This window comes from Callorhinus ursinus, unplaced genomic scaffold (genome assembly GCF_003265705.2).
Source record: "Callorhinus ursinus isolate GAN/ISIS: 27379988/994484 unplaced genomic scaffold, GSC_fseal_2.0 scaffold1, whole genome shotgun sequence".
In the NCBI taxonomy this organism is placed as follows: domain Eukaryota; kingdom Metazoa; phylum Chordata; class Mammalia; order Carnivora; family Otariidae; genus Callorhinus; species Callorhinus ursinus.
This window is the reverse complement of record NW_027397063.1, coordinates 27367766-27383280: the sequence shown is the minus strand read 5'-3', so window position 1 is coordinate 27383280 and position 15515 is coordinate 27367766.

Sequence of the window (15515 nt, the reverse complement as noted above, 5' to 3'; positions counted from 1 at the left end):
GATTTATTGTAACTCTATTAGAAAATGCAGAAGCTGAGAACATTCAAATAAGACAAGGAGGGAAATTGCCATATTCTTTAAAGATTCCAAAATGCCAGGAAATTTTCTAAAGTAAGTTAAAGTCTAAAATAAATTAAAGCATAATGTCCTCTGGCAAAAGAGCAGAAGGAAATGTCAAGTTTTGAAAGAGCACAAAGTCAGGGAAAGACACTGGTCTTGAATCCATCACATCCAATGGGAAGCTCCAAGTCTGCCTTGTCAAACTACAGGTTGATTAATTTGCACTGTTTTTCAGATCATGGGATCTACAGTTATCTCCATGGGACTATCTTTTCTTGCTTAAAAGATTGCACCAGGAATTATGTATCTAGAAATTTAACCATTAACTCTTAGGAGTTTTCTCTTAGATAGTCTTCTGAAAGAACAAATTGCAATAAACCCAAACCTTGTGAATTAGTTAAATAATTTTTTTTATTAACATCAGGATGAAATTGTGAAGTATTAATGGATAGTTCCCCATATCATCTATCCTCTGTCTTTTTAATCCCATGGCTTTCCTCTTAACAGTAACATATAAGTCTCTAATTTCCCCAACACAGATTTCCATTTAACAGAAAATTAATAGTATTCTTAGCTTTAAGATAAAACCCAAAATCCATGTGTGAGACAAAGAGATTTTGGTAGAATCTTATTTAAAACATCCAGTTCTCCCTCCCACATTTCCATTTTGCTTTAATAAACACTTCTCTTTTCCTCCATCCTAGATACTGACCTTTTTGTTGGAAGAAGAGAGACAAAGTTAGATGTTGAAAAGGGCCTATAAAATTCTGTCTCTACCTGATCCATTTACCTATTCCAGGTTAAATACAAAAGTGTGAGGGTATTAAACATCTGGATACAATTAGTAATTTGAGGATCATATGACCTGTAACAAATTCCCTATCTGATACTCTGAGAAGTGTTTGCTTCCAGTTTCCCACATTGGCATGATACAAGAACAATAGAATCAGCATAGCTGAGGGGTACTGCAAAGGCTGCATAACCATGTTTCTGGTCTCTCTGAAAAGCATGGCAGAGATAGAAAGACAGAAGCCCCAAAGAGGCCTTGTATTTAGGTCTAGGGGAAAATTCTGAATTGTCAGTTTAAATGTGAAATGACTGAGAAAACAAGAAATCTGCTAATAATGATATTTATTGCCAATAGACAGAGGAGACCTCAGAACAGATTCAGAAACCAAGATAAATTACAGAAAAAAAATTCACATCTGAATTTGTGATTTGAAACTTTACATGGTAGTTTAATCTCATTGTATTTTTGATGTTATTGTTTATGTTAAATGACTCTTCTCCTATTCATTTTTATTTCTCATTAATGGTTTATTTCTACAGAAAATGTAAGAAGTGATACTAGATTGCCAATTAAGAGAATGGCCTAGTCCTCAAAGGAGGGTGGAAATCTTTCTTTTCCTGGTTAGGTATGCATTGGTCTCCATGCATTTCAAAATTTATCACCTATCACATTTTAAATAAATTATTTAATCAAAGCCTTCATTGGCAAGGAAAGAATATAATGTGAATAGTAACTATTACTCTTCCAGGTAACTCTGGAAAACAAGAAGTCAAATTGTCTCCTCAGAATAACAGTGACCCTAGAGAGAGTTCAGGGAAATCAATGGAAAAATATGATTGTGTTTATATAATAGTTTATAGATTCTATGGGAGATAAGAATGTACAATTTTTCTTCCATATACATAATGATATTATATTATCCAATCTACCTGAGCTACAACTGGAGCAGGTTATACATGGGACAATTTATCAATGTAAGGTCTGCCACTGTAATTTAATATTGAAAATGGTAGAAAAGATTGTTTTGAATATCCTTTTAAGTTTTTGCTTTTTAAACTATAGAACAGATATCCCTTTAAGTTTTTGCTTTTTAAACTATAGAACATTTTGACCTGCCTGCACAGTAATACCAGATGAACTGCTTCATTTCTTTTCAAATACAGAAAAGAAAGGAAACATTACTGGTATTTAATTGATAATTTCCTTATTTTATTTAATTTGGGAAGATGTGTGATTATCTTGATATTATAGGTATGTTTTTTTCTTGGATCACATTTTCTTGATCCACAATGTTATCTTCTACATCAAGCAACATAATATCAATGTTTATATGATAGTTAAATTATAAATTATCAGAAAAATATTAGATAATATTAGCTGAGAATGTGCCAATTATCAGCCTTTGTTTATAACTTCCCTCGAACCATGCAAATGATTTCAGGGATGAATCTCAACTTGAAGTTCAGTGCTAACCAAGGTTTTGTGGTTAGAATTTTAGAATACTAAAATTCTAGTATTTTAATGGATAGAGTGAGCCAGCATAATACAATATGCTAAGGTTTAGGAAGAAAAAAATGGATAAATAGGCAAATGCCCACCCCCCCCTTAGCCCCCCCACTCAAAAGAGAAGTGAATGTATTATTCTTGTTCATTGTTATATCTCCTGTTTTTAGCACATATCCTGGTACAAATTAAATATTCAGTAAAACATTTTTAAATTATGGAAATATGACTGCACTTAATCAGCTATGAGGTATATATTAAAAAATATTTTAACAACTTGAAATCAGTTAGATAGGTTACAGTAAAGATATGGCTGTCACTGCTTATTGTTATTGTCATTGCATGCAGAATAGGTATCAATAGCCTTGAAGTTCATAATGGAAATAATAATGGAATTATCTTTAAAATATGCATCATTAATATCCTTGCATGTACAGAGCACAGCTCTTACCAATAATAAACACTTAAAAATCTGAAATAGATAAATGTGATAGATTGGGGCCTTAACTTTTAAAAGTTTGAGGTTTGCTGAAGTCTATTTTACTGATGCTATCATTCCTATGTATACATATACTAAAATAAACTATAAAAATGTGTGTAAAAATTATCCCTCAATAACAATAACTACAAATTCCAAATGAAAAACAAGTCTTTTAAGAAAATGCAGTCTCTTACAAATTTACTAAGCAATGATAATAAATAATTACACTCCTTGTAAAATGTAACAGAATATCCAAAAGGGATGATAACCACAGAACTAAAATCAAAAAATAAATTAAAAACATGATATAATTGAATAAAAATATCCACCAAGAACATTAACATTGTAGATAAATAAAATATTTTTTCCTCCAAGCTCTAAAATAATGGGGGGCCTCAGAGGAGGAGGCTTGAGTCAGTACCCTAATCCCTTTGTAGCTCTGGGGAAAAAATAACGTACCGGAGACCATCACTCAATTCTGATAATTCCAGAGTCAGTCAGAGCCAGGGTTGTACATTTTTTTCTTTTTTCTGTGTGTACTCGAACACTAAAGCTTTCATATTCCAAATTACGAGAAGAAGAAGAAAGGGGAAGAAGGGGAAGAGAATGGGGAGGAAATCATGTTAACACTTTAGAATGCTTTCTTATCTAAATAAAATGTCTGCACAATAAGAAATTTGGAGCTTATAACACATATAGAAGTAAAATGTATGACAACAAAAGCATGGAAGCCTAAAGGAGATACTTAAATACTACTTTAATATTCTTATACAATGTTTGAAATAGTCTATAAGTAAAAGATATATACTACTGACCAAAAGCAACCACTAAAATAATAAAATATGTTGTAGCTAATAAACCAGCAAGGAAGTTAAATTGAATTGTAAAATGTGGTACATTACTTAAAAGAAATCCAGAAAATATGGAAAGAGAAATAAGAATAAGTGGAATTAATAGAAACTATATAAAAAATTAAGATTAAACACATTATCAATAATCACATTAAATATAAATGGCAAACACTACATTAAATGCCAGAAGTTATTAGGTTGAATTAAAAAAAAGCAAAATCCAACTATATCCTGCCTCTAAATATTTATACTCCATTTAAGTATAAAGAATCACATAGGCTAAAATAATGAAATAACAATATACCATACTGACATTAATCAAAAGAAACTAGAATGGCTATATTTACGTTAGAAAAATTAAATTTCGGAGCAAAGAATAATGAAAGCAATAAGAAAAGTCATTTTATAATGAAAAAAGGTAATTTCATGATGAGAACATAACAATCCAAAATATTTGTGCATGTATTAACAAAGGTTCAATCACATAAAGCAAAAAGTAGTTTTAGCCAAGGACATAGAAAATCCACAGATGTAGTTGAACATTTCAGTATGCCTCTGAATAACTGATATAAGAAATAGAAAATCAGTAGAGATACAGAAGACTTGAGCAACATTCTCAATCAATTCACCTAACTGCTATTTATAAAGCATCTCACCCAATAGATTATACATATTTTTTCAAATATCCACGGCATATTTATCAAGTGAGATATGTTTTGTTCAATAAACCTAATCTCAATCAACTTTAATTGAGTCATGTAACACAAAACATTTCTGTTGACCACAATAGAACTAAATTAGAAATCATGGGAAAAATATAATAGAAATATCTGAATATTTGGAAATTGAAGACATACTTCTAAATAATTCAAGGGTGAAAGAAAAACAGAAATTAGAGAGTATTTAACACCAAATAAAAATTTAAAAAAATTAAAATTTGTAGGGTAGAAATAAAACCCTAGTAAAAAATTCTAACACTAAATTTCTATTAAAAATGAAGAAAAGCATAAAATCAATTACTTCATTTCCTATTTGAGAATGTAAAAAAAGAGAAAATCACAAAAGAAGCAGAAAAAAATAAATAGTAAATGTCAGAGCAGAAATCAATGATACTGAAAATAAAGAAAAAAGAAGAAAATCAATGGAACCAAAAGCAAATTCTGTGAGATCAATAAATTTGATAAATCTCTAGCCAGAATGTAAAAGAAACAAAGAGGAGAAGGAAGGAAGGGAGACGAGGAGGAAGAAAGGAAAGAAATAAACAAATAAACCCAGAAGACACAAATTTCCAGAATCATTAGTAAAAGAAGTAACATTACTACACATCTTCTCATGTGTATTACATGCATTACTGCATATTACTACATGTCTACACAATACTTTGTGTAAAAGGAGATATTAACAAATGTTTGCCAATAATTTCGACAACTTAGATAAAAGAGTCAAATTGCTTGGATGATACAAACTATCAAATGCTATGAACAAAGTAATAAATTCCTTGAATAGTTTCTTATCTGTAAAAGACATGTAACTTGTATTTAAAAGTTTTTCCATAAGAAAACCTCAGAACTACATGGCTTCAATAGTGAATTCTATCAAATTTTTAAGGAAAAAAAAAAATATCAATTCTATACAAACTCTTCTAGAGACAAATACATTTCAACTTATTCTATGAGGCTATCTGATCCATATGCCAAAACTAGAAAAAAAGATATCAAAACTACAGAATGATATTGCTCATGAACATAATTACAAAAGTTATTAACAAAAATTTTCAAATCCAATTTGCTAATTTTAGACTTTTGGCAATTTATCAAATATAACAGTATAGCATGACTAATGGATTTTATTGCAAGAAAGCAAGTTTGGTTAAATATTTAAAAAACTGAATTAATGCAATTTACCAGATAAACAAATAAAAAAATTAAGTTATGGCAAGGTACATAGAGAAATTGCAAATCTTATATACTGCTGGGGGAATGTAACAACATAGCCACTTTGGAAAACACGTTTGATAATTTCTTAGAAAATTAAAAATTAGTTTACCATACATCTACCCACTTCACTCTTAGGTATTTACCTAAGATAAAACCAAGCATATGTCCCTTAAAAGATTTATATATGAATATTCATAACAACTCTGTGTCTAAGAGCCAAAACTGTAAAGAAAGCAAATGTCCATCAGGATGTGAAAGGATAAAGAAATTGTGGCACATTATACAATGGGATGCTACTCAACAATAAAAAGATAATGTGCTATCTGTACATACAATAACATGTTGAGTCTCAGACAATTATGCTAAATAAAAGAAGTCAAACCCCTCCCCCCCAAAATATATATCAAATAATTCCAATTGTATAAAATCCTAGAATACGCCATCTAATATGTAGGGACAGAAAGCAGATAAGTGATTGCCTGGAGACACAGGTATGAGGAAAGTCAAGAGAAATGGAGATTACAAAGATACATGAAGAAACTTTTAAAGGTGATGGATACATTCATTATCTTCACTGTGGTGATATTTTTATTATGTATACATATATACAAATTTATCACATATTATAAATTAAATATGTGTAATTTATTGTATGTTAACTATATCTCAATAAAGCTATTAAATTGTTATTATTGCTACAAGAGGGTTCCCATAGATATTAATCAATCGTAAAATATTTCTGAGAATGATGACAAATTTCTGGATCTGGCTTTGGAAATGAATTTATTGATTGGAGAATTGTTGAGATCAAGAGGCACTGTAGCTAATATTTTGATTAGGCCTTTGCAATGTATGAGCACTAAAGTCATGTTAAATGACAGTAAGACTTTTAGTAACAAGGAGGAGTTATATTGCCAAAATCCTCAATGAATATGTTGTTTGCGAAATCAAGACAGTATCACATTACATGACTACTACAAAAAAGAAGAGAATGGTATAATAAGATTTCATAAACTTTGTCTAAGGAAAAATCTGCATGAAGTTGGACAAGTAACTATCTGGAAGTGGTAATAGGGAATAAAGATATTTATAAAGTGTTATGGTTTGTACAGGTTGGGAAAGAATGAAAAGCCTCACCTCAGGGAATTTCAGGTAAAGCAATGTCTTTCTGAGAGATAGAAAGATAAAAGAGTGCATTTTGAAGATATTTGGGAATATAAGAGAATCTCTTTGCTTCTAGCTCCATATTCAGGTATACCTATAAGCAAGTTGTTCTCCCAAATCTAGGAGTTGTAGTCTTGCTCAGGATTCCTGGATTCATCCAATACCCTATCACTTTAGTTGACAACTTAGTCTTGGATATGGAACTTCAAGAGTGCTTCAATCACCCACGTTCAGAAATTTCCACCATATTTGGGTGTTGATTAATTCCTAAAAAACCTTATTTTAATTTAATGATGTAAGAAGGTTTTTTTCCCCCATTCTGAATCTGCTTTGATCCCACTATATATACATATATATGACTATTAATAACCTTCCTCTCTCTCACTAGTTCTCTTTTTGAAGACTGCAAGACATCCTCTAAAAAATGCCTATTTAGTCAAATCGTCTGGAAAACTATCTGTCATCAAAATTCTTTATAATCTGTCCCATCCACCTGGTTACAAGCAGAATATAGAAGAAGTCTGCTATGCAAGCTCAGACACTGCCTAGGTGGCCCAGCTGTTCTGTCTCTAGAAAGTCTCGTTTGTGTTGCTGTGTCCCTAGCACTACTGTGCCCTTTGTTCAAGACTCTGGTAAACTCCTTCCTCAATCTGTCTCTACTCTGATACCTATTTCCTCTAAAAATACTTTAAGTTAGACCATTAAAAAGAACAATCCCAGAAATAACTATGAAAAAAAAATTAACTACCAGTCAGATCATCTTTCTTCATTGCTGAAGCAATGTAGAGGTTTGGAGAATTAATCTATCCTAAAGGCCACTGAGTAAAAGGAAACAGTAAATATTAAGAATTGTATGTAAATTGGCAGAAGATTTTTTTAAAGCTTTAAATGAATGCTCATTTCATGTGCATGGAAATCAAAATAATTTTCTTGGAAAAGGAAAACATATCAATCTAACAGAATTAAGTGGTATAGAAAAATTGTGTTTAATTGTTGTTTTTTTAATATGTAGCAAAACCAAAAATAGGGAAAGGATAATTTAGTAGCTTGTACCCATACAATGAATTGGTGATAAAGCAGGAAATTGACCATGGCTTTCTGATTCCTCTATTCGTAAACAAGTTTATAAAGTTCTTATTTAATAGTAAAGGTGAGATTATCAATATACAAGTTTACTTAAGAACATGATTCTTCTAATCTTAGCTTTTTGTTTCTTAGACTTTTCCACATTACTGATTTAAGGACTATGGCTAGGTTAAAAATGGCTTATATTTTCAGGTAAAATTAGGGCAGTGTGAAGGCTCAGAACTTACACCAGGACTAATATCCTTAAAAAGAAAAATATTAAGGAGGTTCAGGGGTCAAGGATATCTTGAGGAAAAGTTAAGTATAACTGTCTCGGCCCATATTCTACTTTTATTTCTACTGTTTTGCTAAATTTTATTTATATGTAGGTTGAATGGCATATATTTATACATTTAGACCTCACTGTAATCGTGTGAGTTAAGTGTTTATATCCTCCATTTTAATGATTAGAAAGCTGAGATCTGAGATTCAGATGGAAAATTAATTTTCAGGGATTCTAATATGAATCTCTCTTATACCAGAGTCCATATTCTTCCCATTACATCCTGCTATACCTAAAGGGCATCTTTAAAAAAATAAAGAAAAATACCTCTATATGAATCCATGATTTATAGCATGATTTCTCACCTTAACTTTGTTTAAACTGTTTTTAAGCAAATTCTGATTAGATTACCTTTGAATTTGAGGATGGGTTTCCTGGTGAGTCGAGATCCAGAATTACGTTCAACTCTGCAGGTTTCTGTATGTGACTATTATCAAGTTCTTTAACATTTTAGAACTTCAGTTCATAGCTCTGAAAAACAGAGATTAAAACAAGTGTTTTACACACACACACACACACACACACCCCTCAAGTCTTTGAGGCAAATAATAACGGTTTCCTTTGCTCAGTCTTACCTACATGTATTTTGCTTAACATATCAATGTTCAAATCTTCATAGGTGTTCAGAAATAGTATTAATCATAATGTTAGTAATAACTTCACACTCCTGAGCAAGGTACCAAATTAAAGAATTGTAATATGATAAAAAGTATCCCTTCACCAGATGGCTGTTCTCTCAGGGAGCAAAGACCTGTCTTCAAAATTAGCAAGGCTGACAATTTCTCTTTTCTTTGACCTCAGTTAATACACTCTCGCTCCAACCTACTTTAAAAGATAAAAAGTCTCCCAAATATTTCTCTTCCATTATTCTTCAATCCACAGAGTCTATCCATACTAAATTAGATTCTTTCATCTATTGGTAAGAATAAGTCAGCTTATTTGTTCATCCTAGTTTTATTGCTACAACTTTAATAGCTTTAATCTCTTAAAATATACAAAACTCTATACAACCTTCTTATCCTCCTGATTGTCATCTTCTGTGGCAGAGATACCTTGAAACTTCCACTTGTTGGCCAGAATTCTTAGGAAAGAATTTGTAATATGTTAATACCTTTCACTTTAATAAAGGTCATTTGGGGTCTTTAATTATACAGAGAAACTTAACCAACGTTCCCTTAGCACCAACATGTATTACATAAAAATATTTTCATAAATTCACAAGTAAATATTTTTTGGAAGAGTATCTTAGAATATTTTCTTCTAAAAAGATGAATTTTTTTAAATACAGAAAAATTACAAAAAATAAACCAGAGATGTTTATCTATAATTCATAATTTATACTCATTAACTTGTGTACTAATTTTTTACACCTATGAAATAAAATATTTGGTTAAGTTTAAAGTCTGTTTTGGTGCTCATCCTGAGTTCAATCCCACGTTCATCTACAAACCTTAGGATAATACTTATTTTACATATATCAATATTGCAATTAAATATTTTAAAAACTTACATAGTTTTTCATGTATCATTAAGCAACCTCTTTTTAGTAAGCTTTGTATTATTAAGGTGTTTCTATGTTGACATACATAAATTTAAGTTACAGATGTTATCTTCAATGTGGTATTGCATCATATGGACAAATATAAATATGAATGAAACAAATATGAAAATAACATTTCAGTTATCTACTCACTTAGGGATGGCCAGTATTTTTCTAAAATGTATTTAGGGAAATTAGTAATAAAATTACCAGTAAATTCTATTTAATTTTTAACTTGGTAAAATTTGAGTTTGTTTGGCTGAGCAAGTACTACAAACATTAATAGCAAATATCTGAGTCCTCTTATATACTTCCATCTGGAATATTTTATTGATATATATTTATATATAAATTTGTCTGAAATATTTCACATTCAGAAATTCTACTAGATGTTCTTTAGATATATGTAAATTAAAGAGAAAAAAACCCACTTCATCATCTGGGAAAATTCCATTGAAGTTCATATGTAATAAATCACAGTGGCAAAACAATTATGGATGAATGCAATAACAACAAAATCAAACAGTGATTGACAGTCTGTATATGCTCCACATCCAATGAGGATCAAGTTGGGAAGAGTAGTTGTGTTGTTCTGGCTCATTCATTCTCAGATAAAACCATAATACTTCGAAATATTTCAGTTCTGATATATGTGGCCAGATTAGTGCATTGTCTACTAAATGGACTTTCAGAAAGTTCTTTATATCTATGTTATCTTTGGCCAGTTTTTCTCCCCACATTTCAGCTCTATTTATTTTGCATAGTTGAATCACTAATATTATATGTGGTGACCACTGTTTCAGATTGATTGAGAATACAAAAACAAATAATTGTAAAATAATTACTCCTTTGGGGGCATCTGGTTGGATCAGTAGGTTAAGCGTCTGCCTTCACTCAGGTCATGATACCAGGGTCCTGGGATGGAGCTCCATTGGGCTGCCTGCACAGCAGGGAGTCTGCTTATCTCTCTCTCTTTGCCCCTCACCCCACTCTTGCTCTCTCTCTCTCTCTCAAAAAATAATTAAAATAAAAAAATTATTCTTTTGTTATTGTGATAGGAATGTGTATAAAATGTTAATCCAACCCATCATAAATATATCTATCAAATTAACAGAAGTCATTTGTATGGTTTTCAGATCTTTAGCCTAAAGAGATCTAGACTAGATTATCACTGTGTAAAGACTGGAGATAGAATATGAGTATTTTTGCCTACGTTTGTTAGTGACCTTATGTCTTATAACTCTCTCACTATGTCATGATTTTGATAAAGGGAAAAAATGCTGCTAATGAAGAGCTTATATTAGTTATTAATGGATTACTCACATCTAGCAGACCTCTTTTATTTGTGCTTGGCACAGAATTTTATATGAAAGTTATACCTGCTCTATGTCTGACTGCTAGGTACAGTTGGCCTATAATACTCCAACCATACTGATTGTGATTCTAAACTACTGTTTCCAATATCACATTAGCTCATGTCATATTGAAAAAAATGTGCACCTCCCAACTCCTCCAATAAGTTTCACTATGTTTACCCTGTTTTGTAGTTTTCTTGAGCATTTTAGCAAAGAGCCTGTTTAGTTTTGGCAAGTAATACTAACAGAAAACTCTCAATGCCAGCAATCTTTAAATCTAAATCTTAAAAGGCTTAAATTTATCATAAAGTAGAATTATTTTATTCCATTGATATAAAGAGCGTAACTATATCTCCTTCCCTAAAATAAAATAGTTCTTAAAATAAGCACTAGTTTGTGATTTGCCCATTAGTTCTATTCCCAAAAACAATTGAAAAAGAGGCATGAAAATAGTTTAAAAGATGATACATGAATTAGATTTCATCAGCTTTAGCCAACTTTTACCTGTACTCACAAGCCTGTGGAACTCAATCCCTTCAGTGTTCAACTTGACCCCACTATATACTAAAGATAGGGAAGGAGTTTCACTACCCATTTATTATTTTTACAGTTCAATATATCTGTCAAGTGCCTAACTTCCATAGTGAGAAGCACTGCAGAGAAACATAGATCAGTGCCACGACAGGAATATGACCCAGGAATACCAACCAGATTTGTTCTGTTTTGTTTTTATAATTTTTACCTGGCTAAATCTTCCCTCTACCTCTCCCTACCAAATATCATTTCTTTGATGTATTTAAAGATAAATAAATCTGGGCGCCTGGGTGGCTCAGTTGGTTAAGCGACTGCCTTCAGCTCAGGTGATGGTCCTGGAGTCCTGGGATCGAGTCCCGCATCGGGCTCCCTGCTCAGCAGGGAGTCTGCTTCTCCCTCTGACCCTCTTCACTCTCATGCTCTCTGTCTCTCATTCTCTCTCTCTCAAATAAATAAATAAAATCTTTAAAAAAAAGATAAACAAATCTTGCTTATTACTAGGTGTAACTCATGGGTTTTCCATACGATGAAAACGGAACCTATGAAAGATAGTTAAAAAGAACTACAGTCTGACAAATGATACTGTTAGGTTTATATTTTTGTCACCATTGCTAATCACAATATAGAAACCACAAAGCAAGTTACCAGTTATCAACCTCTTAAAAAAGTCCAATAAAAAAGATGCCCATCAAGCCTGAAAATAATTCCTTCTGCCACACAGCATGAAAGGAAAGGGGGGAAAACCATCAGTTCAGCAAAATTAAATATAGAAATAAATTACAAGGAGAATTCATGGTAAAAATAGCAATATATTATGTGAAGCTATAAGATAACAAATCTGACACCATAACTAATACTTTGTTTTTCTTTTGCTTCTAGCCTACTGAGGGAATAATCTAAATTGTGGCAATCATGAATATCTGAAAAGGAAAGATGATTATTTCTAAGTTCTCATTTAATTTGACAAAAATTTGACACAGTTGATGCTGCATTTTTATTGAAACTCTCAAAGTTGACTCCCAGAACATTATTTTCTTTTGGTTATCACCAACTTGAGACCTTGTCTCCTTCTATTTTTCTTTCACATCTCTCTTTGACCCCTTAATTTTTTAGAATATCTAAGGGTTTAGTCCTGTGATTCTGCTATGCATATTTACTTTCATGATGGTCTTAATGAACAAAAGCTTCTAAATGTTTTCTATAAAACTGTTTGTGTGTGTGTGTAAAAATGCAGATATCCTTACATTAGTAGATTGTGAAATCAATTTAATGTATTAAGATGAGCGAGCTTTAAGAGAGTTTAAAAAAGAAAAAGAAAAAAATGATCAGAAAAAAATAGATCAAACCTAAAACTATACTTCAAAGAGCAAGAAAAATAGTTCACAATATAGGGGGAAAATATTTGAAAATCATATATTTGATAAGGGACTAGCATCCAGAATATATAAAGAACTCTTACCAAAAAAAAAAAAAAAAAAGAAAAGAAAAAAGAAAAAGGCAAATCACCCAATTAAATAGCCCAATTAAAAATAGTCAGGGAGATGTTAACATCACGGAAGCATAAATCATTTGTTTTCTCTCCCCTTCAGTTTACAATGAATTGTACATCTAGAATCAAAAAATGAGTGCCCTCTGCACAGCATACCAAGATACCCAAGAGATCCCGCCAGCTGTGCACCTGAAGGTACAGGTGGATTTGACTTTGGAGGAGGCTGCAGAATGAGAAGGCAGAGACAAATCTGGCAGCAGGCCACCATGGCCTCTCTGGAAGAGGAGACAGAGTGTGAAAGCAGTGAGTAGCGGTCTCTCTAGGCATGTGTACTATAGCTAGAGGGACCCGTTGTTCTGAGGAGAGACTGCAGTGGCTGAGGGGAGGAAGAGAAAAAGAAAGTGGACAGATAAAGAGAACAGAAGTGAAGGGTTTCTGATTGTCTGCCCCAGGAATCTGGCAACAGGACTGCCATGGACATCTGGGATGCCCCCATTCAAAGATAGAAGATCCACCTACCAGCCCAGGGGAATATAAAAAAACCCAACTGTTAAGTATATACCTTCCTCCACTCTTCTACCACTTTTTCCCCCCTGAGGGTAGTTTATTTTATTTTTTAATGCACACACTCCAACCTTAACAGCCAGTCAGTGCAGATAAGTGAAACTGTGCTATAGTGCCACCTTCTGGCAAACAAAAGGAAGGCTTCTAATTACCAACCTGTTAAATGGTTAGAATCAAAGTAAACAAAACTTTGCCTAAATAAGAAAGGTTTTTACTATTTCAAATGCTGCAGCAGAGGCACTTTTCATCAGACTCTATGAAAAATGGTAATATGGTATTACAAAAAGAAAAAGACAATTTCCATCAACTGAACCCCAAAACATGGATTATTAGTCTGACAACTAATTCAAAATAGCTGTAATGAAGAGATTCAGGAGCTACAAGAAAACTCAGAAAGTCAACACAATGATGTCAGTAGTAAAATTAATGAACAGAAGAAGTCCTTTATCAAAGATATCGAAATTCCAAAGAAGAACCGAACAGAAATTGTGGAGATGAAGAACTCAATAAGCAAGATGAAGAATGTATTATAATGTATTGGAAGTACAGCAGATAAGATGGAAGAGAGAATAAGTGAGCTTGAAGATAAAAATATAGAAATGATTCAGGTATAAGAGGAGAGAGAACTAGGATTTAAAAAGTGGAGAAACCCTATAAGAACTATTTGACTCCATCAAAAGAGCAAACATAATGTTAATGGGTATACTAGAAGGAGAAGACAAGGAGGGAGCAGAAAATGTATTTAAAGCAATAATAGCTGAGAACTTTCCAAACTTGGGGAAGGAACTGGATATACAAGTCCATGAAGCTAATAGAACACCTTATTATTATAATGCAAAAAGATCTTCTCCAAGACATATTACATTAAAATTGTTAAAAGTCAATGATAAACAAAGTTAAAAGCAGCCAGGGAAATGGAGACTGTAACAAATAAAGGAATATCCTACACCCTTAAGCTATTGGCAGATTTCTCAGCAGAAACACTACATGCCACGAGAGAGATGACATATTCAAAATATTAAAAGATAAAAACTACCAGCCAAGAATACTCTATCCAGCAAAGTTATCCCTTCATATTAAAGAAGAAATAAAGGCTTTCCCAGACAGACAAAAGCTGATGGAGTTCACCATCACAAGACCTGCCTTAAAACACATGTTGAAAGGAGATCTTCAAGATGAAAGAAAAAAACAAAAGTACACAAAACTCCAATTAAGATGATAAAAAGAATTAGAAAACTGTAACTATTTTTTAGAAGAATATACTAAACTCTTAATTATAGCACAAAGGTTAAAGGAAAAACACATTAAAAATAACTATAGCTACTACAACTTGGCAATGAAATCAGCATAAAAAGATAATTTATGACATACAAATATAAAATAGCAAGGGTAAAATAATAGAACTTTTATAAGCAATGAACATAAGTTGCTCTCAGCACAAAATGTCTATTTTACCTATAAGATGTCTTCTGTATACTTCATGGTCACCACAAAGAAAAAGTCTAGAGCAGAGAGAGAAAACAAAAAAAGGGGAAACTGAGCAAGTCACCATGGCACACAACCAACTTACAAATTCAGACAGAAACAGAAGGAAAAACAAATAATGGAAAGACAGAATAATCAGAAGGCAAAAGATAAAATGGCAGTAGTAAATCCCTACATACTAATAATCACCATAAATGTGCATGAATTGAACGCACCAATCAAAAGTCACAGAGAGGCTGGATGGATAAAAAAATGAGACCAAACTATATGCTGTCTATAAGAGATTCATTTCAGCTTTGAAGACACAACTAGCCTCAAAATGAAAGATGGAAGATAATATTCCAAGCAAACAGA